The sequence below is a fragment of the Bombina bombina genome, chromosome 11, assembly GCF_027579735.1.
Source record: "Bombina bombina isolate aBomBom1 chromosome 11, aBomBom1.pri, whole genome shotgun sequence".
NCBI lineage: Eukaryota > Metazoa > Chordata > Amphibia > Anura > Bombinatoridae > Bombina > Bombina bombina.
Window position 1 is genome coordinate 67,417,066 of NC_069509.1, and position 23,378 is coordinate 67,440,443.

The window sequence follows — 23,378 nt, forward strand, 5'->3', positions numbered from 1 at the left end:
GTGCATGATGTGGTATGCGTCATATGACTGAGCTGTGCGTATTCTCGCGAGATCGAGTGTTAGGTGAAAAAAGCTATTTTTTTGCTTTCCCATTGATCTCTATGGGAGACTGTCTTACGCGGGCAGTATTACGCGTGTGACATACACGCGTTAGGAGCATCGTTAGATGGTCTTATTTTAACTCTAAATACCGGAGTCAAACAATGCCGTGCGTTAGACATAAAACACGCGTGGCGTTAACAGCCCTTTTACCGCCGAACTCTAAATCTAGGCCTTAGGGTTTATGTTACAGGTAAGTATTCAGTTTTAAATAGGAATTATTTAGTTATTAATAGTAGGTTTTATTTAGATTTATTTTAATTATATTAAAGTTAGTGGGTGTTAGGGTTAGGTTTAGGGGTTAATAACTTTAGTATAGTGGCGGCGACGTTGGGGGCGGCAGATTAGAGGTTAATAAGTGTAGGTAGGTTGCGGTGACATTGGGGCGGCAGATTAGGGGTTAATAAGTGTAGGTAGGTGGCGGTGACGTCGGGGACGGCAGATTAGGGGTTAATAACTGTAATGTAGGTTGCGGTGATGTTAGGGACAGCAGATTAGGGGTTAATAATATTTAACTAGTGTTTGCGATGCAGGAGTACGGCAGTTTAGGGGTTAATATGTTTATTATAGTTGCGGCGATGTCCGGAGCAGCAGATTAGGGGTTAATTATTTTATTTTATTATTTGCGATGCAGGAGGGCCTCGGTTTAGGGGTTGATAGGTAGTTTATGGGTGTTAGTGTACTTTTTAACACTTTAGTTATGAGTTTTATGTCAGCCATAACTACTGACTTTCAGTTTACGGTATGGATCTTGACGGTATAGGCTGTACCGCTCACTTTTCGCCTCCCAGGCAAACTCGTAATACCGGCGCTATGGAAGTCCCATTGAAAAAGGACTTTTGGAAAGCTGCGGTACTTACGTTGCGTTACGGCCAAAAAAGTATGCGGTGCAGCTAAACCTGCAAAACGGTAGTAATGAAAAAGAGCCTTAACGCTGCTTTTTCACTCATACCGCAAAAATCGTAATCTAGCCGCATATCTCTTTTTTCCCAACTTATTTATATTGTTCTATTTTACACAGTTGACTTTTATATATTGGGGCCTATTTATGAAAGACGCTCTCCGCATTCAGCATTGCACCAACAGCTCTTGTGAACTGCTGGTGCTACGCCGCCCCCTGCAGATTTGCGGCCAATCGGCAGCTAGAAGGGGGGTTCAATCAACCTGATTGTTATTGATCGGGTTGAATTGCAGCGATGTCTGTCTGCCTCCTCAGAGCAGGCGGACAGATTATGGAGCAGCGGTCTTTAGTCCGCTGCTTCATAACCGGTGTTTCTGGCGAGCCTGAAGGCCCCATTGTGTTTCGACTCATGTATTTTTGCAATTATTTAGCTATATTATTAAGGTGTTTCTCTTAAACATCGCTAAAACTGGGTATATCCTTTTCTCAGATATTTTAAGGTTAACCTTTTTGATAATCTAATATCCAGAAATTTGCCATTTAGGATTTAAGCACCCCCTATTTCCCATTATTTTATAATCTTTTACCAGTTCCTGTCTAATGCATCTTAACCCTTTCAGTACTAGGAATTTCAGGGATACCAATTTGCAATCACTCCATTTAAACAAAAATAGAATCTTATCAAAACTAAAAAAAAGTTTAGTAGTCAACCAAAGGCAGGGCCGGATTGGGACTAAAATTAGACCCTGGCATTATAAGGCAGAGCAGCCATATATATACACTACATATTTTATTTAGTAATTTTCTACAGAATTTTAGTGACTTAAACTCACAGAAAAACTTATCAGATTGTGGAAGTGCTGTGCTGAGAGTTGTAAATCTAAACTGGCAGCTTCTCACCGACAAAACTAAACTTATGATCAGCCCCTCCAAAATACCCTCCTGCCCTGCAGTGTACATGCAAAAAAAAAATAGCTTTCAGAGCACAATTTAACCCCATTGCAAAGGGCTGCAATGCACTGCTTGGAAATAAACTACAAATAAACTACAGTTCTTTCTGGTAACTAATAAGTTAAATTGTGATCTGCCTGTTATGATGGGGATTTTTCTTAGTGTCTGCTGGGGCCCCGCATTTCACATAACTGAGATTGCCCTTGAAGTAGCAGACAGATAGCAAAACAAAAGCCTGTAGTTGTGCCCTAAGTGGGATAAATATGAGCAGTACATTCTGCTACTTCTGCAGCCACCCCCCTATTATATGTACCTGCATGTTCAATGTGTTACTTGCGCCACAGAGGAGAACTTAGTCTAGACCCAGCACGTCACTTGTGTAAGAAGCACTGTGCTGCCACTCCAAGCCCAAAATCTGTAAGGCTGTGCATTGTTATGTGTTATAATTATGATGAAAACAATAATTGCACAAACACTGGTGCACACTTCCTGTCCTGACTGAACCAATGTGTCCTCCTTGATGTCAGCCCAATCTGTCCCTTGTAAGAAGTGCAAGGAACTTTGCTGCACAACTTTGCACTTGTGGGCGGGTCTTGATACCTGGTTGGCCTACCGGGAATTTACTGGATGTGTCCTATGGCCAGTCCGGGTCTGACCAAATGTATTGATCTAGGCTTATTTTTGTGTATTTCATGCCACTGTTTTGCCGCCAAATGTGATCATATTAAAAATATTGTTAACTTTTTCACAAACTCACTGAATCATGCCACTAATTTCAACTGTGCCTCAAACTTCTGAAATTCCTGTTAGTGAAGGGATTAATTAGTTAGCTGGTAAGTGTAATAGTATTGTAATGCAGGAATAACCTTTCCACTTGACTCCTCCCATCTTCTGATCCCTACCTAATTCCTCTCAAACAGCTCTTCCCCCACTTATACATTTCTCCCAAACAGCTCTCTAAACCTCCCCCTTTCCCACTAGCAGCAGCCATCTTAGATACTGGCAGCTTTCTGCTGGTACACAGTTTTCTTTTCTTTTTTCATTTATTTATTCATTTTTCCCTTCACCCCCCTCCCCACGATAGTTGCGCAGGGCACAATCTTGCTTATATCCCTGTTTTGGTAGTGTAGGGTCCCATCCCTCCCTCTCCCTTCTAAACTTTGTTTCCATAGTGTAGGGTCCATCCATAGTGTAGGGTCCCTCCCTCCACCCTCTGTCATCCACTCACCTCCCATCATCCCTCACCACACCTGCCTCTGGTACCAATGGAGATTGTGACAGAAAGTGCCACTAACTGTAACGATCTGTCAGTCTGCCGTTACCATATGAAGACAGATGCCTGCAGCCTGAGAACAGCAAGGGGCCTATTTATCAAGCTCCTTACGGAGCTTGAAGGCCCGTGTTTCTGGCGAGCTGCTGGTGCAATGCTGAATGCGGAGAGCGTATTGCTCTCCGCATTCAGGGATGTCTGTTGGACATGATCCGCTGAGCGAATCATGTCGGACAGAGGGTTGATAAATCAGCCCCCAAGTCTTAGTTGTCATTTGCTGCTCCTTCCACCAATGATACTAAAAGAACAAAGCAAAACTGATGAGAGGTACATTTGAAAGTTGTTAATGTAATTTCTGTGGCATATTTCTTTATCAGACCAATCCTGGCCAGTAGTCTTCTTGTCCTGGCGTCAAGTGGAAACATCCCAGGATTATAGAATAACGGATTAAAGAAATTAGGTAGAACAGGTACAGCAGCAAGTAGGTATCTCAGCCCATTGGTGCAGGAGGTGGAGTGGCACCAGGGCCCAAGAGCTGGAGGGGGCCCATAACAGCCAGCCTATACCTAGGCATAGGCAGAACATGTACAATCCTAATGCAGGGAAGCCTTTTATTAGTGCAAGTAGCAAATCCATCTGTCTATACTCAAAATCATTATACAGAGCAGAATGTATAAGTAGATAACCTTTGGGGGGCCCAAAAAAAGAGTAGGCCACACGGCAAAGCAGGACACAGCAACAGGCAGGAAATTCAATCTCACAGTATACCAAAATATAAAAGAATAGGATGCCGAGTAAAGCAGGTTACCGCAACAGACATCTAATCCAAATTTCAGTGTACCAAAGGTACAAAGGGTAGTTCACAGGCTAGCAGGGTTCAGCAGCAGGCACACAGTCCAATCTTTCAGTGTACCAAGGGGTTAAGCAATAGAGTAGGTCACTTGGCAGAGCAGGGTTCAGAAGCAGGAAGACAATCCAATCTTTCAGAGTACCAAGTGGTTAAGCAATAGAGTAGGTCACTAGGCAGAGCAGGGTTCAGAAGCAGGCAGACAGTCCAATCTTTCAGAGTACCGAGGGGTTAAGCAATAGAGTAGGTCACTAAGCAGACAGGGTTAAGCAGCAGGCAGACAGTCCAATCTTTCAGGGTACGAAGAGGTTAAGCAATAGAGTAGGTCCCTAAGCAGAGCAGGATCCAGCAGCAGGCAGACTAAATAGTACACAGTAATAGAAAGAACCCAGGAGTCAGAAGGCAACCTATTCTTGGGCAATTAGCAAAACAATGAGGCTACTTACATGTTGGCGTAGGTTAGTGCCAAAAAGGGTGTACAGTGGACCGGTGAAGCAGGGATGAGCTCAGAGATGCACCTGCGGAATGCAGCAATGACATCATTGCCATGCGCCGCCAAACAACCCCAAGCGGCCATAGCAATGGCTGAGAGGAGCGGGGGTGACAAGCGGAGTGGAAGTGGAAGGTGTGTGACAGTTTAAAATGATATACTCTATCTGAATCACTAACAACATTTTTGGGTTTTATGTCTCTTTAACATGGAAAATGCTATAAGAAGGAATGCGCTTGTCATTAAAAATATACAGAGTGGTATTTATCGTTTGTAAACGTTTAACGCACTTTTAACACCCAACTTGAAATATGAGTTCTACAGGTACGACTGTTAAGACCTTGTGATTATGTTTGCACTACTTGCGATAACAATTGATGATAAAATGCTGACAATTGTTACCATTTTGGTATTACGTAGGGAGCTAAAATGTATGTTGCTCTGTCCATTAGTTAAACCACTGATCTGTCGTACATCAAAGGCACTCACTACACATGCAGCGAACAGATCGCTGAACACTCACTTCCGTATCTGTAGTTGTACGTGCGCAAATTAAAAGTTATTCAAACATTTTTGCAAAACCTTAAATATTGCAGAAATACATTAATTGTATTGAAAAATTCATTATTCTCCTTTTTTAGCATTTAAGTGACAAAATATTCTAGTTAAAGCTTGGCTGGAGATCCCCAGAGAGCAAATTAAATCTGCTTTGTTAAATCTATATATTGTACAAGGCTACTCGGTTAGTTTCAACAACAGATACATTGTCATATCACATACTTAAAACTGCATTCTATTTACTGTGTATCTGCATTTGTGAAGCCAGTGAAAATCTCCAACTGCAACTATCCAGTAAATCACCATAACTCCCCACTGCAAATAAACCCCCCAAATTGTTACCCCCCAAACTCTAATAAACCCTTAAACCCTAAATTTCAAGGACCCCATTGCAAAAAAAAACTCAGCTAAACTCCACAACCGCTATTAAACCCTCAAACTGGCAAAACCATGAAAATCACAGCTAACTAATCAGCTATTAACCCCTAAACTGCTAAACCTCCTAACTACTATGAACCCATAAATCACCAGGCACACATTGCAAAACCCACCACCACTAAAATTCCCCACAGCTATTTATTCCTAAATTGCCAGAACCCATGAAAAACACAGCTAAACCTTTCAACTTCTCTTAACTGCCTTCCACTCCATTGCAGTATCCACCACTATTAACCTCTTTACAACATATCCAGTGGTGGGATTCTCTAAATGTTAGCAACAGGCTCTCTAACTTCCAAGTCTAAGTGTATGTAATAATCAGTGTACCATACTCATGTGCAGCTAATACACCCACCGGTTCTTGGTGAGAACCAGCTCAATTCCACCACTGAACATATCCCAATGCAGAAACTAACCACTATTAAACCCCTAATGGTCATATCGCTCAATAAACAATTCTCACACTGTTAACCCTTTACCACAGTTTAAGGGAACTCAATCCTCTTAACTGTGCTAGCCACTGGTAAGTCATCATTTGTGGTTTTCCAACTTTGAGCTTGATAATATCTTGTCTGAAATTTCTGAAGAACACAAGGAAGGAATGTATATTTTTTTTAAAAAAAGGTTTAAAACACAATTGAATCAGGAGTAAAACAAGAACATATACTGTAGATAAAAGTATTGCAAATTTCTAATACAAGAAAAAAGCAGAGGGCGCAAAAAGTGTATAATAGTGGTATGGCAACGTTAACCCTAAAGGTTATATGTGCAATATGGAATGTAAAGGTATATAAAAAAATAAAGGTATATCTATACTATAATCGCGTTTGTAACTCGTCCGTTGGTGTCGCCAGTTGCGCACTCATCCTCAAAGATATGTTGGCTGTGCGAGGCAGCCAAAAGAATCCACCTGGATGCAGCAAAGCTGCATCCCGGTGGATTCCAAAAATGGTAGGGTGGTGAAAGAATCCACAGCAGGGTGAAATAATCCACCCTGCCATTTTCGGAATCCACCTGGATGCAGCGTAGGCAAACAAAGCGTTAAAACAACACACAACTGCCCGCACGAAACAACAAAAAATACGTAAACGCCCGCAAGAAATAAACAATAACCAAGAAACCGCCCGCACAAAATAACAAAAAAAATCGAACCGCCCGCATAAAGTATAGCATAATCGCGTTTGTAACTCATCCGTCGGTGTCGCCAGTTGCGCACACATCCTCAAAGATATGTTGGCTGTGCGAGGCAGCCAAAAGAATCCACCTGGATGCAGCAAAGCTGCATCCCGATGGATTCCAAAAATGGCAGGGTGGTGAAAGAATCCACCGCAGGGTGAAATAATCCACCCTGCCATTTTCGAAATCTACCTGGATGCAGCGTAGGCAAACAAAGCCTTAAAACAAAACAACACACAACCGCCCGCACGAAACAACAAAAAACACGTAAACGCCTGCAAGAAATAAACAATAACCAAGTAACCGCCCGCACAAAATAACAAAAAAATCTAACCGCCCGCACGAAGTATAGCAAAAAAAAGCTAACCTCCCGCACGAAGTATTAACAAACACCTAAACTGCCAACCCCCACATTGCAAAATAAGAAAGTAATTCACCGTTAATTCGCAAATAACATAATTAAAATATAAACTGCCAAACCCCAACATCGCAATAAACCTAACTAACCTATTAACCCCTAAACCGCCAAATCCCCACATCGAAATAAACCTAATTAACCTATTAACCTCTAAACCTCCAACCCCTCACAACATAAATAACTAATTTAATTAATAAGCCCCTTAACCTAACACCCCCTAAATTAACCAAATACTAAGTTACAATTAAAATAATGAAAGCTAAAATTAAATTACAAAAAAAAATCTAAAATTACAAAAAATAAAAAACTCTAAAGTTACAGAAAAAAATAAACAAAATTATCAAAAATAAAAAAATAAAAATAAAAAAGCCCCCCAAAATAAAAACACCTACTAATGTAGGTCATTGCCCTAAGTTAAACAGCTCTTTTACATTTAAAAAATACTAAGTCCCCCCTCACAGTAAAACCCCCCCACCTACGAAACCCCCCAAATAAAAAACCTAACACTAAAAAAACCTAAACTATTTGTATGGTCATTGCCCTTAAAAGGGCATTCAGCTCTTTTACTGCCCTTAAAAAGGCAATCAGCTCTTTTACAGCCCATTAAATCCCTAAAAATAAAAAAAAATAAAACAAATAGTGTATGCCGGAGATCCAATGAAGAGGAACCTCCACGCCGCTGAGGATCGCCTACTGAAGACCGCTACTAAAAAACCCCGCTGAGGACCGCCACTCCGGATCCGTGCATCGGGGAAGATCAATATGTGCCTCCGCTCCACGCCGCCTTCGCTCCGGATGAAGATAGATGATGGAGCCGCCTGGAAGAAGACCTTCTCTGCCTGACTTCAGGAACGGTGAGTACCTATTTAGGGCTTAGTTCTAGGATTTTTTTTTTTATTTTATTTTTTATCTTTAAGATTAGGGATTTAATGTGCTGTAAAAGAGCTGATTGCCCTTTTTAGGGCAATGCCCATACAAATTCTCCGTTAGGGGCAATGAGTAGCTTAGATTTTAAATTTTGTTGTAACATTAGCTTGGGGATTTGCAATTTTTTAAACATAGACTGCCCTCTGGGCAGGCTTATTGCCTAGTATACAATAAATAAAAAATATGTGAAAAATTGAAAAAATGGAGATAAAATAAAAATGAAATATAATAAAAACAAAAAATACTAAACTAAAAATAAGAGAATAAAAGTCCTTAAGTCAGCTCTTACTCCAGCGGATTTGGCTTGCAAAGGCGATCAAAAAGAATAATAAAAAGAAGAGCGCTTTATGGTGCAATTATCTCAATGCTACAGAGTAATATATATATATATATATATATTGTCAGGCAGTATCTACAACTCAGTAATCCCTGCAAATAAAAGGGAATGTGAGTATTGGACCACAACTGCAGCTTTAAATGAGGTGTTGGGAGGTGTAGAAATGATCCTGTAATGATTGAAGGATGGCAGCAGAGAGTACAGTCTCATAAATACACTTCTCATTAATATAAGGTTCAGGTAGTCAGCAGATGGGACATGTGAGCAGTCAGCTCTACCCAGTACTGTACCACTGTACCGTTAATGGTAAATACAAAATTAGCAGATGTAAAATGTAGTAACGTTACACAGAATCAGAATAGCATATGCACTTAAGGTAGGAAACTTTCTGACTAAGAGTTACTAACCTATTTGACTAATTCAGGTATGTGATTTGAATGAATGAGACGACAATTATGACAAAATGGTGCTACTGTATTAATTGGTGGTTCAGCGGAACTTACCGAGTGGATGCAATGTTATGACACAGAATGAGAAAGTAACGATAATCTGCAGGAGTTAGTAACTCTGTCTGTTTGTTTGTGCCTGTTGGAGAGGAGCGCTCCGGTCTCTAGATGCGTGAGTCTCTGCGTGTGACGTCACCGCTAGTTCCGTGAGTGGACGGAGGGTTAGTAGTTCAGGAGTGCTGTTTGAGTAATCACAGGAGTTCTGAGGTTACGAATGAGCTTGAGTGAGAAATAACCAAGCACTGCTAAGTAGGAGGTCTGTCACTTTATAGGGAATAAAGTGGGAGGTATTCCTGTCAGTAGTTGAAAGGCAGAATGAACAAAGGATAGTTTAGAGAAGTAGGTGAATGCAGTGGATATGACAGGACCCCCTCCTCAAAGATCAACTCCGGTGATCGGGAGCCGGACGATCGGGGAACCGATCATGAAACTGACGGACGAGTCTTGGGGCCGACAGGTTGGCAGCCGGTTCCCAGGAGTCCTCAGAATCTGGATAGCCTTTCCAATGGATGAGATACTGCAGTTGTCCGTGAGATAATCTGGAATCCAATATCTTGTGTACTTCATATTGCAATGAAGTATCTGGGACTAAGGAAATGACAGGTTCCGAAGGAGAATGATTCCGGAGTAGCCGATATGGTTTCAAAAGAGAAACTTGAAAGGTAGGATGAGATTTAATTGTCGGGGGTAGAGCGAGAGTGACAGCATTGGGATTGACCACTCTGACTACAGGGAATGGTCCAACATAGTTAGAGGACAATTTCTTGGACGGCACAGAAAGATGGAGGTTACGGGTGGACAACCAGGCGTAGTCTCCCACAGCATAAGGAGGAGAGGATAGTCGTCTTTTATCGTAATGGTACTTGTAACGGGATTTAGCTAGATCGATGTTGCTTTTCACTAAGGAGAAAGTGTCTGAAATGGTGTTGAGCAGTTCGTTTACAATTGGACACGAACTAGAGTTAGAGGTCTCCCATTCAAAGTTGGGATGATAACCGTAGTTAACATAAAAAGGAGTGTACTTGGTCGATGAATGAACAGTATTGTTGAAGGCAAATTCTGCATAAGGAAGGAGTTGAGCCCAATCGTCCTGACGGGCTGAGATGAAGCATCTCAAGTACTGTTCCAACCATTGGTTGGTTCTCTCGGTCTGTCCATTGGTTTGAGGATGGAAAGAAGTGCTGAGGCATCTATGGATGTTCAACATGTCACATAGTTGTTTCCAAAATTTGCTGGTGAACTGGGTTCCCCTATCTGAGGTGATGGACTGTGGAAGTCCATGGAGCTTGAATACATGGTTGAACATTAATGTAACAGTTTCCGATGTGGTTGGAAGCTTATGAAAAGGAACGAAATGAGCCATTTTGCTGAATAAGTCAACGACCACAAGTATAGTGTTATATTTGTGTGATTCTGGGAGCTCGACAATGAAGTCAATAGCTATGTCAGTCCATGGACGTTCAGGGGTAGGTAGAGGAATGAGATAACCAACTGGAGAGGTTTTCCCAGTCTTGGTTGTTACACAAATCTTGCAGGTTTGAACATAATCTGCAGTGTCTGAAACTAGCGTAGGCCACCAAAAAAATCTTTGTACCAGGTCCTGGGTCTTATTGATTCCCAGATGTCCAGAAAACCGGGAATCGTGTAGTGTATGGAGAACGGTTGATCTGAGTGAAGGTGGTACATAGACTCGTTCTTGGTAGTAATACAACCCATCATTATGCTGGGTTAACTTATCCAGTGGTTTTAGAGAATCCGCAGACTGTTCAGTTGTAAAACGTGTTGTTTGTTCAGCTGTTAGAGCTAGAAACCTATCTGCGGGGACGAGTGAAGACTCCGTCAGGGATGTTAAAGGATCAACTAGTTGCCTGGAGAGGGCATCAGCTTTTTTGTTTTTATTTGCAGGTCTATAGGTGATAAGGTAGTTAAATCTTGAGAGGAATAAGTTCCAGCAAACTTGACGGGAACTAAGGGTGCGGTTAGCTTTCAGATACTCCAGATTCTTATGGTCAGTGTAGATTAGAATCGGGAAACAAGTTCCTTCCAGGAGATGTCTCCATTGTTCCAAGGAGCTTTTGATGGCCAGTAGTTCCTTGTCACCAATGGGGTAGTTAACCTCTGCAGTATTAAGTAAGCATGAATAATAGGCTACTGGATGCAGAGGATCGGAGGGAGAGGTCCTTTGGGAGAGAATTGCTCCCAGAGCATAGTTGGAGGCGTCCACTTCTAACACATATTGTAAACTAGGTTCGGGGAACCGAAGTATCGGAGCTGTGGTAAACGCATGCTTCAAGAAGTCAAAAACTACTTGCAGTTCATTGTTCCAGTTGAAAGTACTAGTGGTCTTTGTCAGATTTGTTAGGGGTCTAGTCAATTCAGCGAAGTTCTTGATGAACTTTCTATAGAAGTTAGCGAAACCCATAAATCTCTGGATCTCTCTTTTAGTTTTAGGCACTGGCCAATCCTGAATTGCTGAGACCTTGTCGTTTTCCATTTGGATTCCGTTTGGGGTTATCCTGTAACCCAAAAATCTTATTTCCTGGGAATGGAAAGTACACTTCTCTAGTTTAACATATAGGGAGTTATCCCTTAATCTTGTCAAAACCAAAGTAACATGTTTGATGTGTTCTTGGAGGTTTGAGGAATAAATGAGGATGTCATCCAGATAGATAACCATGAAGATATCCAAATAGTCTTTGAAGATATCGTTGACGAAGTACTGAAAAGTGGCAGGTGCGTTGCATAGCCCAAAAGGCATAACAGTGTATTCGAACAAGCCGTATCTGGTACGGAAAGCAGTTAGCCATTCATGACCTTCCTTGATGCGTACCAGATTATAGGCGCCTCGTAGATCTAATTTGGTGAATATAGTGGCGCCCCGCAACCTGTCAATTAGCTGGGGAATGAGAGGCAAGGGGTAGCGGTTCATAATTGTGCGCTTGTTCAGCTCTCTATAATCTATTATAGGTCGTAGACTTTGGTCTTTATTTTTGACAAAGAATATTCCTGCTCCGGCTGGAGAGGTAGAGGGGCGTATGAAACCCTTCTGTAGATTTTCTTTTAGGTATGTCTTGAGATGTTCCAATTCTGGTTCGGATAACGGAAAAATGTGACCGTAAGGTATATCAACCCCTGGTAACAAATCAATGGGGCAGTCATAAACCCTATGTGGGGGCAGATTAGTTGATTCCTTTTTATCAAATACATCAGTGAATGAGGAGTAAGCATCCGGGAATGTAGGAGCAGTATCCAACAATAACTGCTCCTGATGTAGACAGATATCTTTACAATAAGAGGAGTTAAAGATAACCTGGGAAGATGACCAGATTATTGTTGGATCGTGCTGTTGAAACCAAGTGATACCTAGAATAACAGGATATAAGGGGGAAGGAATTACATCGAATGTGACATATTCTGTATGTAATCCCTGGGTAGTAACCCTTAAAGGGATAGTATGGTACAAGATAGGACCTGATGTAATTTCTTTCCCATCAACAAAACGCAGGACACTTGGAGTGCTTTTTGTGACAAGTGGTATTTTATTAACAACAGTGAACTGGTGATCAATGTAGTTATGGCTGGCACCGGAGTCAAGGATTGCCTTGGAGTGGATTCGGTGGTGTTCCCACTGTAACAGAATAGGAAGGGAGCAATGGTTAGTTTGTATCTGATTAGCTGATAGACAGTGGTCAGTGGTTAACTGCTTACCCTTCCTGCGTTGTAGTTGGAGGCAGTCTTTAACAGAGTGATCTATGCCGCCACAGTACATACAAAGATCTAGATTTTTCCTCCTCTGTTTTTCTTGGGGGGTTAGGGGTCCTCTGATGAATCCCAGTTCCATGGGGGTTTCAGCAGCCCTAGGTGTAGGTCTTTGTGAGTGGGTGGTTGGTGAAGGTGCTACAGTTTTGATGTTTGTGTCAGTATGTGCTTTTTCTGAGCGTCTCTCTTATACGCCTGTCCAAAGTTATACTGATATCAATCAATTTATCCAAGGTGTCAGGGAGTGGCTGCCTGGCTAGCTCATCTTTGAGGGTTTCAGAGAGCCCCAAACGGAATTGATTCCGTAAGGAGAGATCATTCCACTGAGTGTCAGGGGACCATTTTTTGAACTCTGCGATGTAGTCCTCCACCGGTCTTTTGTGCTGGCGGAGGGATCTCATAGCAGTTTCAGCCGATAGCTGTTTGTAGGGGTCATCGTAAAGCTGACCCATAGCCTTGAAAAATTGTTCTAGAGAGTACAGTATGGGATCGTTAGTCTCAAAAAATAAATTGGCCCATATACGGGGTTCCCCACGGAGGTAGGAGATAGTAGTGAGTACCTTGAGGTGCTCATTAACATAGGTTTTAGGTTTTAATTGGTAATACAAGTAACAAGAATTCCTAAATTCCCTGAATTCTGATCTTTGTTCACTGAATGGCTGAGGGGGATTGGGTTGTGGCTCATGTGAAGTGTGAGCTGATCTAATGGCTTCTAACTTGTCATTTATATATTGTTTTAGGGATGTATTCTCAGCTTGTAAGGCAGTGAACCCCTTAGAGAGATTCTCTACTGTTTGAGTAAGGGCTTCTACATGTGCTACTAGGGCTGCTGGGTCCATAACCAAGGCTTGGTTATTACTGTCAGGCAGTATCTACAACTCAGTAATCCCTGCAAATAAAAGGGAATGTGAGTATTGGACCACAACTGCAGCTTTAAATGAGGTGTTGGGAGGTTTAGAAATGATCCTGTAATGATTGAAGGATGGCAGCAGGGAGTACAGTCTCATAAATACACTTCTCATTAATATAAGGTTCAGGTAGTCAGCAGATGGGACATGTGAGCAGTCAGCTCTACCCAGTACTGTACCACTGTACCGTTAATGGTAAATACAAAATTAGCAGATGTAAAATGTAGTAACGTTACACAGAATCAGAATAGCATATGCACTTAAGGTAGGAAACTTTCTGACTAAGAGTTACTAACCTATTTGACTAATTCAGGTATGTGATTTGAATGAATGAGACGACAATTATGACAAAATGGTGCTACTGAATTAATTGGTGGTTCAGCGGAACTTACCGAGTGGATGCAATGTTATGACACAGAATGAGAAAGTAACGATAATCTGCAGGAGTTAGTAACTCTGTCTGTTTGTTTGTGCCTGTTGGAGAGGAGCGCTCCGGTCTCTAGATGCGTGAGTCTCTGCGTGTGACGTCACCGCTAGTTCCTTGAGTGGGCGGAGGGTTAGTAGTTCAGGAGTGCTGTTTGAGTAATCACAGGAGTTCTGAGGTTACGAATGAGCTTGAGTGAGAAATAACCAAGCACTGCTAAGTAGGAGGTCTGTCACTTTATAGGGAATAAAGTGGGAGGTATTCCTGTCAGTAGTTGAAAGGCAGAATGAACAAAGGATAGTTTAGAGAAGTAGGTGAATGCAGTGGATATGACATATATATATATAAACACTTAAATAAAAGACTAGGTGAACTACTTAAAATCACAGATTTAATGTTATAAGAACATAAATAAAATTGTAAAGGCATGCAACGCATTTCTCAGCTCAACTAGCTGTTTCATCCGGTGGTTTTTATACACATCATCAAATAGGTAACCATAGAGATAAATGGTAAACAACAATTAGCAGTTAATCTCAGTTCTTTTAACATGTGAATAACAATGTGTAACAATATTTGCTCATATATGTAAAAAAGATAGACCAACCAGTTCAATATCATCGTAATGTGATTAGTGCATTCAATTAAAAGTACTCTAAGAATACCTAAAATATACAACACTAGCAGTTTCTATAAGTTAGTTGATTCCGTTTTGCAAAGAATATCATTTGTTATCGATATGTCATGTGATAGACCGAAGTAAGTGTTTATTCGCTAGCGTCTGTTCTCAGACATATGAGGGTGTGTGTTGTTGAAGTGAAGTGTGGTTGGACTAGCATAGTCTATGTAGTGACCAATCCGATAAAGCCTAGAGATCATCTGACTATATTAGTAAACACGGGGGCATGGCTGTGACGTGTTTATTTGTGATTTATAAGGGCCAATCCGTGTCCTAGAAAAACGAAGCTCAAGAAATGTAGTTAAAAAAATACAGCTGACCAATACAGAACCACAATAAAAATCTTGGTGTGCGAACCTAGGAGATGAAGAGCACACTGCAAAATGCATGTGACCTTCAGATGGAATTTCTATATATACAGTGTTATTGACATAATTAAAGTAACATGTTTAAAAAAATATTAGTGGGATTGGTGATTATGAGTTAAAGGTGTTATTGTGAGTGGGTATTATATGAAATTGGATTTGTCTGCAATCAAAATGTCACAGCAGTTAACATAGATAGTGTTCTGAATGGATGCAAAAGTGTGGAATAAAGATTAATCGTGTTAGGATTAAAGATTAAAAAGTGTTAGGATCTTACGAGTATAGCTTATTTGGAAGATAATACAAAATAATAATGAACTTTTAGTGTGTGAGTATAGATAGTAGAGTGTAAATGACTTTCAAATAGATTATTTGAATCGTGAACATAATACAATTGGTATATATAAACAAGTTAGTGTGACTGTGGTTGTGAATTACTAGTGATAAGTATGGGTGAGTGTTGCATAGAATTAAATTCATGTCACAGCAATTACCAAAAACAATGTGCTAATATTGGTACAAGAGTATAAGATGGAATGTGATCCAAATGTTGGGATCTTGGGTATGCAACATATTGGGTGAATATTTATAAAATAAAGTAAAGAGATATAATGTCACAAATGAAAAAATAGTGGGAGAATAGTGATTGGAGAATTATAATGTTGATGTGATGGTGGATAAGTGTATGATCGGATGTATAGACCTGAGGTATTGTGTGAAAGTGTAGGGTAAGGACTAGTGTTTCTGGGATAAAACTCGGTATATGATCGGACTGTGGAAACAAGTTTATTGTGTGTGTGTAAAATTGAAGAGGAGATACAAATTGAAATAAAGACTGTATGATTCTGAAAAGGAAGAATAAGAATATAAGAACCAAGATCCGAGGGAATAGAAAATTATGTATTAAAAGAAGCTAGATCAATATTTTCATTAAGACCACAGGGAGATAGAGTTTGGAGTTTAAATATCCAATAGGTCTCTCGTTGTCTGAGACGTGCCATACGGTTGTATGATGAATGTGGATGAATATATTCTATTGGTATTATTTTCATAGATGTTGCCTGTGAATGGTGATTCAAGAAACAGTGCCTAGAGACACTTTGCTTCAGAAAAACATTTTTAATATTTCTACAGTGCTCAGCCCATCTGGTATGGAGTTTGCGGCTCGTACGGCCAATGTATTGAGCCCCACAAAAACACTCAATAAGGTAGATCACAAAAGATCTTTTACAAGACAAAAAATCTGATATGGTAAATTCTTTGAGGGTCGTGTTAGAACGAAACTTTTTCTTATATTTCATATTGAGAGAGGTGCAGGTATTACAATTGCTTCTACCACACTTGTAAACTCCTCTAAGACCAAATGGATGTTTAGGTTTGCCATTCTTTTGTTTAGTGCTGGTGTTAATTGAAATGGCTAGCTTAACATTCTTGCTGGGAGCTATTTTGGTTCCATTTTGAAGGTGATCATTGGTTCCTTGTTGAAAATGTAATATTACTATTAAAATTCTTATTATAACGGGTAATAAAATTTGGTGTGTTAGAGGTATTAGTTTTGGGTCTATCTGATAATATTTGTGTTCTATCTAAATTTCTAGCTTTGTCTCTACTTGAGTCAATAAGGGTATTAGGATACCCCTTTTCTTTAAAATGGTGAGTTAGGATTTCTGATTGTTCTTCAAAATCTGATAGTAATGAACAATTTATTTATATTTCCCGTAAACTGGCTAAATGGGATATTTCTTTTCCAGCTATGGTAGTGATTGCTAGTGTAATTTAGATAGTTGTTACTATCAACATTTTTAAAGAATGTTTTAGATTGTACATTGCCAGTATCAGACCAACTTAATATTAGGTCTAAGTATTCAATCTGGTTCTTTTCTATTTTGTATGTGAATTGTAGACCCAATGTTTTTGGTTAAGATGAGAAATTAATGATTCTATAGATGTAATTTCTCCATCTCAAATAAATAATAAGTCATCTATATAACGGCCATAAAACACCAGATTCGCCCTCCAGGATGTAGAATAGACATATGATTCCTCAAATGCTCCCATATAAATGTTAGCATAACTGGGGGCAAATCTGGTGCCCATGGCCTTTCCTTTAATTTGCAGATAGAATTTGCTCAGAAACATAAAATATTTGTGTTCTACAGTAAATCGTACTGACTTTGCTATAAATGATTTTTGTTCACACGGCATATAGATGTCTTCATTTAAGATATTTTTGCTTGCTGATATACTTAGTTCATGTGTTATGTTGGAATATAGACTACTAACATCACAAATGAACCATATATATTTGTGATTTGTATTGTGGACTATAGATAGTTTTTGTAAAAGGTGTGTTGTATCCTTGATGTATAATGGAAGATTGGATATGAGACAACTAGAATTATAATAATTCCAAAACAAATGTCATATTCCTAGATCCTCAGGATCTCACACAACATTTATTCAATGACCCTATTTTTATTGATTTGAAAAACCCTCTAACTTTTATCCTCCCATAGAAATTAATTATGCAATAGATATCTTCCCAGAACTAGTTTTGGAAGATTTTTCAAAAATTAAAAACACGTGCTTTGGATAATCTGAAACAGAACAAAAATATAGTGATTTGTGATGCTGACAAAGGGAGGGGAGTCGTGATCCAAAACTACAGTGCTTATGTTTTAGAAACACAAAGAATCCTAAATGACAAAGAATACTACACTGTTCTTGATAAAGATCCCACTATACCATACTCAATCCTTCTAAAAAACTTACTACAAGAAGGTTTTAATTATGGCATTCTATCTATATCTGAAAATAATTGTATGCTTAAAGAACATCCTGATGTAGCTCACTATTTTCATCTCCCCAAGATTCATAAAATCATTGTGTGTCCTCTGGGAGACCGATAATAGCTGGCGTGAATTGCCTAACTAGCGGTATATCCTGTTATGTAGACACACATCTACAAAGAAGAAACCAACACATCTTTTACAAAAACTATCTACGATCCACAATACCAATCACAAACATATGTGGTTCACTTGTGATGTTAGTAGTCTAGATTCCAACATGAACTAGGTATATCGGCAATCTAAAATATATCTTAAATGAAGACATCTATATGCCGTCTGAACAAAAATATAGCAAAGTTAGTACGATTTTCTTTAGAACACAATTATAGCAAAGTTAGTACAAAAATACAAAAATATAGCAAAGTTAGTACGATTTTCTTTAGAACACAATTATTTTATGTTTCTGAGCAAATTCTATCTGTAAATTAAAGGAACGGCCATGGGCACCAGATTTCCCCCCAGATATGCTCACATTTATATGGAAACATTTGAGGAATCATAAATCTATTCTTCATCCTGGAGGGCGAATCTGGTGTTCTATGGCCACTATATAGATGCCATTATTTATTTGGGATGGAGAAATTACATCCATAGAATCATTTATTTTTCATCTTAACCAAAACCATTTGAGCCTACCATTCACACACAAAATAGATAAGAACAAGATTGAATACCAAGGGGCCGAATTATCAAGGGCCGAATGACCCTTGATCGCCTTCAGGCTCACCAGAAACAGCAGTTAAGAAGGTGCGGTTTTAAGACCGCTGCTACTTAACTGGTCTGCCACCTCTGAGCGGCGTACAGCAATCAGCCCGATCCTATATATCCTATATCTGCAGGGGCGGCATTGGACAAACAGTTCACCAGAAATGCTTGTGCAATGATAAATGACGACAGCGTATGCTTTCGGCATTTAGCGATGTCTGTTGGACATGATCCGTTAAGCGGATCATGTCGGGCAGACCATTGATAAATTGCCAAGAAAACTCTAAAACATTCTTTAAAAATGTTGATAGTAACAGCTATCTAAATTACACTAGCAATCACTACAATAGCTGGAAAAGAAATATACCATTAACCAGTTTACGAGAATATAAAGAAATTGTTCATTACTATCAGATTTTGAAATACCTAACTAACCGTTTTAAAGAAAAGAAGTATCCTAATACCCTTATCGACTCAAGTAGAGATACAGATAGATATTTAGATAGAACACAAATATTATCAGATAGACCCAAAACTAATACCTCTAACACACCAAATTTTATTACCCGTAATAATAAGAATTTTAATAGTATCAAAAACATTATCCAAAACCACTGGCATTTCATTAAACAAGATCCAATATTAGAAAAAATTGTCGACAAGGAACCAATGATCACCTTCAAAAGGACACCCATTATTGGAACCCCCTTCAATTAACACCAACACTAAACAAAAGAATGGCAAACCTAAACATCCTTTTGGTCTTAGAGGAGTTTACAAGTGTTTGCACACCAAGATTTTTATTGTGGTTTCGTATTGGTCATCTGTATTTCTTTAGCTCCGTTTTTCTAGGACACTGATTGGCCCTTATAAAATCACAAACAAACACGTCACAGCCATGCCCCCATGTTTACCAATACAGTCAGATGATCTTTAGGCTATATTGGATTGGTCACTACATAGACTGTGTTAGTCTAACCACACTTCATTAGCAACACACACACACTCATATGCCTGATAAGAGACGCTAGCGAATAGACACTTACTTAGGTCTATCACATGACATATCAAGAACAAATGATATTCTTTGAAAAACAGAATCAACTAACATATAGAAACTGCTAGCATTGAATATTTTAGGTATTCTTAGAGTAATCTTAATCAAATGCACTCATAACATTTGATTGGTCTATCTTTATTACATAAGTGAGCAAATATTGTTACACATTGTTATTAACATGTTTAAAGAACTGAGATTAACTGCTAATTGTTATTTATCATATATCTCTATGGTTACCTATTTGATGATGTGTATAAAAAGCGCCCCTGTTATTAATCTTGTACATGCCTGATGAAACAGCTGGATGAGCTGAGAGACGTGTTGCATGCCTTTACAATTTTATTTATCTTTTTATAACATTAAATCTGTGATTTTAAGTAGTTCGCCTAGTCTGCACTACTTTTTTCACTTTGGGAGTGCAACACTTCTTCATTCTACGTTGCTTTCATTTGGAACAGCATTCCAGGGAGTCGGTTCTGATTAGACAGCTGGTGTCTATTATATCCAGCCTGCTCTGTTTGCACGTATTCTTTTTGCAAACACAAATGTGAGTAACCATTTTCACACATTCCAGTCTGAAAAAGAATTACCCTTTCATATAAGTGTTTATCTGCACTATGGGAAGTTTTGTGTCTTTTATATATTGAAGGGCCATCCCATCCAAGAGTTCAGCAGCCCATATATATATATATATATTACTCTGTACCACTGAGATAATTGCACCATGAGGCGCTTTTTTTTTTATTCTTCTATATAGATAAAAGTAAATTTCCCCTTGAAGTAAGAATTAAAGGGATACGAAACCCACATTTTTTCTTTCATGATTCAGATAGAGCATGCAACGTTAAGCAACTTTCTAATTTACTCCTATTATCAAATGTTCTTCTTTCTCTTGGTATCTTTATTTGAAAAGCATAAATGTAAGCTTAGACGCGGCACACTTTTGGTTCAGCTCCTGGGTAGTGCTTGCTGATTGTTGGTTTCATATCCCTTTAAGTTATTTCCCTAGTTCGCTTGTACAGCTGTGCCGAGTTTGCTTGTAAAAGTATATGAGGCCTGGCATATTGAGTCAACAAAAAATATTTTTTTATTTCATGCCTCGTGTGAGATTAGCTGTGAAGAAGTGCAATGTTCTGTTATTTTCCCTATCCACAATGGGTTTAGATTCCCATATATTGCATGCACAATTTGATGTATTAATCCTTCAGATATTGAAGTCATTTATCATACTAGCCAGGCACTATCATGGGCTTTAGACATAGTTGCCAAAAATAACAGACATGAGATAAAAGAATTACAAGTATTACAGAAAGTTATCACTTGGGCAAATGCACACACATCTTTCTACAACCATATCAATTATATCATTGTTATTATATCATTTATTAAAAAGCTATTTTATTGTGTTATTTTATTTTAGCTTCTTTCTTTTTTTTGTGTTCCCATAAGATTGAATCAGATACTGTCAGAATTTTATTTGTTTGCTCTCAAAATTGTTATAGATTTAAACCTATAAGAAAAAAGCGATACAATAGAGAGAATAGGTTCTACCAGACAGTAGTAATTAATGTCAGAATAAAATTGTCACTAACATTCTCTGCTAATTTCAAAATAAGCAGCCTTTACTTAAACTTGTTCAATTGATCCAATAAATACTTGCACATTTCTCGTAGAAATGCATTAAGTAAAACATTCCTTTAATACTTGTTTTATTTATGTATTTATTAATTTATATATATTTGGGCTAAATTACAAGTGGTGCCTTAACCGTAGCGTGAGTCACATTATCAATATAGCGACCACTCTAAATTTAGCACGGTATAACAAGTTGAAAGCAAATGGGACCGCACAAGCACAGACTTAATTTGCACTCGTCGGGTTAGCGTGACTTAAGACCTTGCATAAAGGTTTAGGGCTAATAAAACACCAAACACAACATAAATACATTAAAATTAACAATTACACCAATATATACACTATCTAATAAATATTATTGATAAAAATATTTAAAAAGTTATAAGGACTCAAAGATATATGGTATATATGATAGGGTGTTTGACTAGAAAGGTCTATAATATTTATATATATATATATATATATATATATATATATATATACATATATATATATGTGTGTGTGTGTTTTTATTTTTGTGTCTACATGTGTATGTATGTATGTATATATACTGTATATAAGTATGTATATATATATATATATATATATATATATGTATATACTGTATATATATATATTTGTGTGTGTGTATATATATATATAACAAATAAGAATCATATATATTGATTGGATAATAAATAACCCCTGTGCTGGTTTTATATTTTCTTTGGATACACTATGTATGTGTGTATATATAACATTTAACTTGCGACCTGTAATATATGCACAACTGGGTGCACAATGGTTAAAAAAGATGAGCGCAGATAAAACATTTGCGGGAAAAATTTTTGCGATCCACTCATAGGGGCATATGTATCAAGCTCCGTATGGAGCTTGATGCCCCGTGTTTCTGGCGAGACCGCTGCTCCATAACCTGTCTGCCTGCTCTGAGCAGGCAGACACACATCGCCGGAAATCAACCCGATCAAGTATGATCAGGTTGATTGACAACCCCCTGCTGGCGGCTGATTGGCCGCGAGTCTGCAGGGGGCGGCGTTGCACCAGCAGCTCTTGTGAGCTGCTGGTGCAATGCTAAATACGGCGAGCATAATGCTCGACGTATTCAGCGAGGTCTGGTGGACCGGATCCGCAGCGTCGGATCAGGACCGCCAGACCATGATAACTAGAGGCCATAATCTAGCTATAAGTGATTTGACAGCCAGTTTGAACATAGTAAGGGACATTTACTGTACAGCCTCACCCTATGTGAATGAATTTTCTCCTATCTCTACCTCTAAAAACAATGTTGACATAGATCTAGTATAGATAGATGATAGATAGATAGATAGATAGATAGATAGATAAACTGACCCGGATTGTTACCTGACAACACTATCTATCTATCTACCTACCAATCTATCTATCCACCTATCTATCATCTGATAGATAGGTGGATAGATAGATAGATTGGTAGGTAGATAGACAGACAGACAGACAGACAGATAGATAGATAGATAGATAGATAGATTGGTAGATAGATGATAGATAGATAGATGATAGATAGATAGATAGATAGATAGATAGATAAATAGATAGATGATAGCTAGATAGATAGATGATAGGTAGATAGATAGATTAGCTAGATAGATAGATAAAAAGATAGATAGATAGATAGATAGATAGATGATAGCTAGATAGATGATAGATAGATAGATAGATAGATAGATAGATAGATAGATAGATAGATAGATAGACAGATTAGTAGATAGATAGATAGATAGATTGATTGATAGATGTATTAGTTTACATAAATTCATGTTCTGTCAATAATATGATATCCACATGCATTATTAGCAATGATTGATTTAATACACTGTTTCATTACCTTACATTTTGACTAATGCAGAAATGATACTTTGGGGTAGATTTACCAAGCAGCAGAAATGTAAGTTAAGAAGCAGCAGTCATAAGACCGCTGCTTCTTAACTCGTCTGCCACCTCTGAGGTGGCGGAAAGCAATCAGCCCGATCGGATACTATCGGGTTGATTGACACCCCCTGCTAGCGGCTGATTGGGCGCGAATCTGCAGGGGGT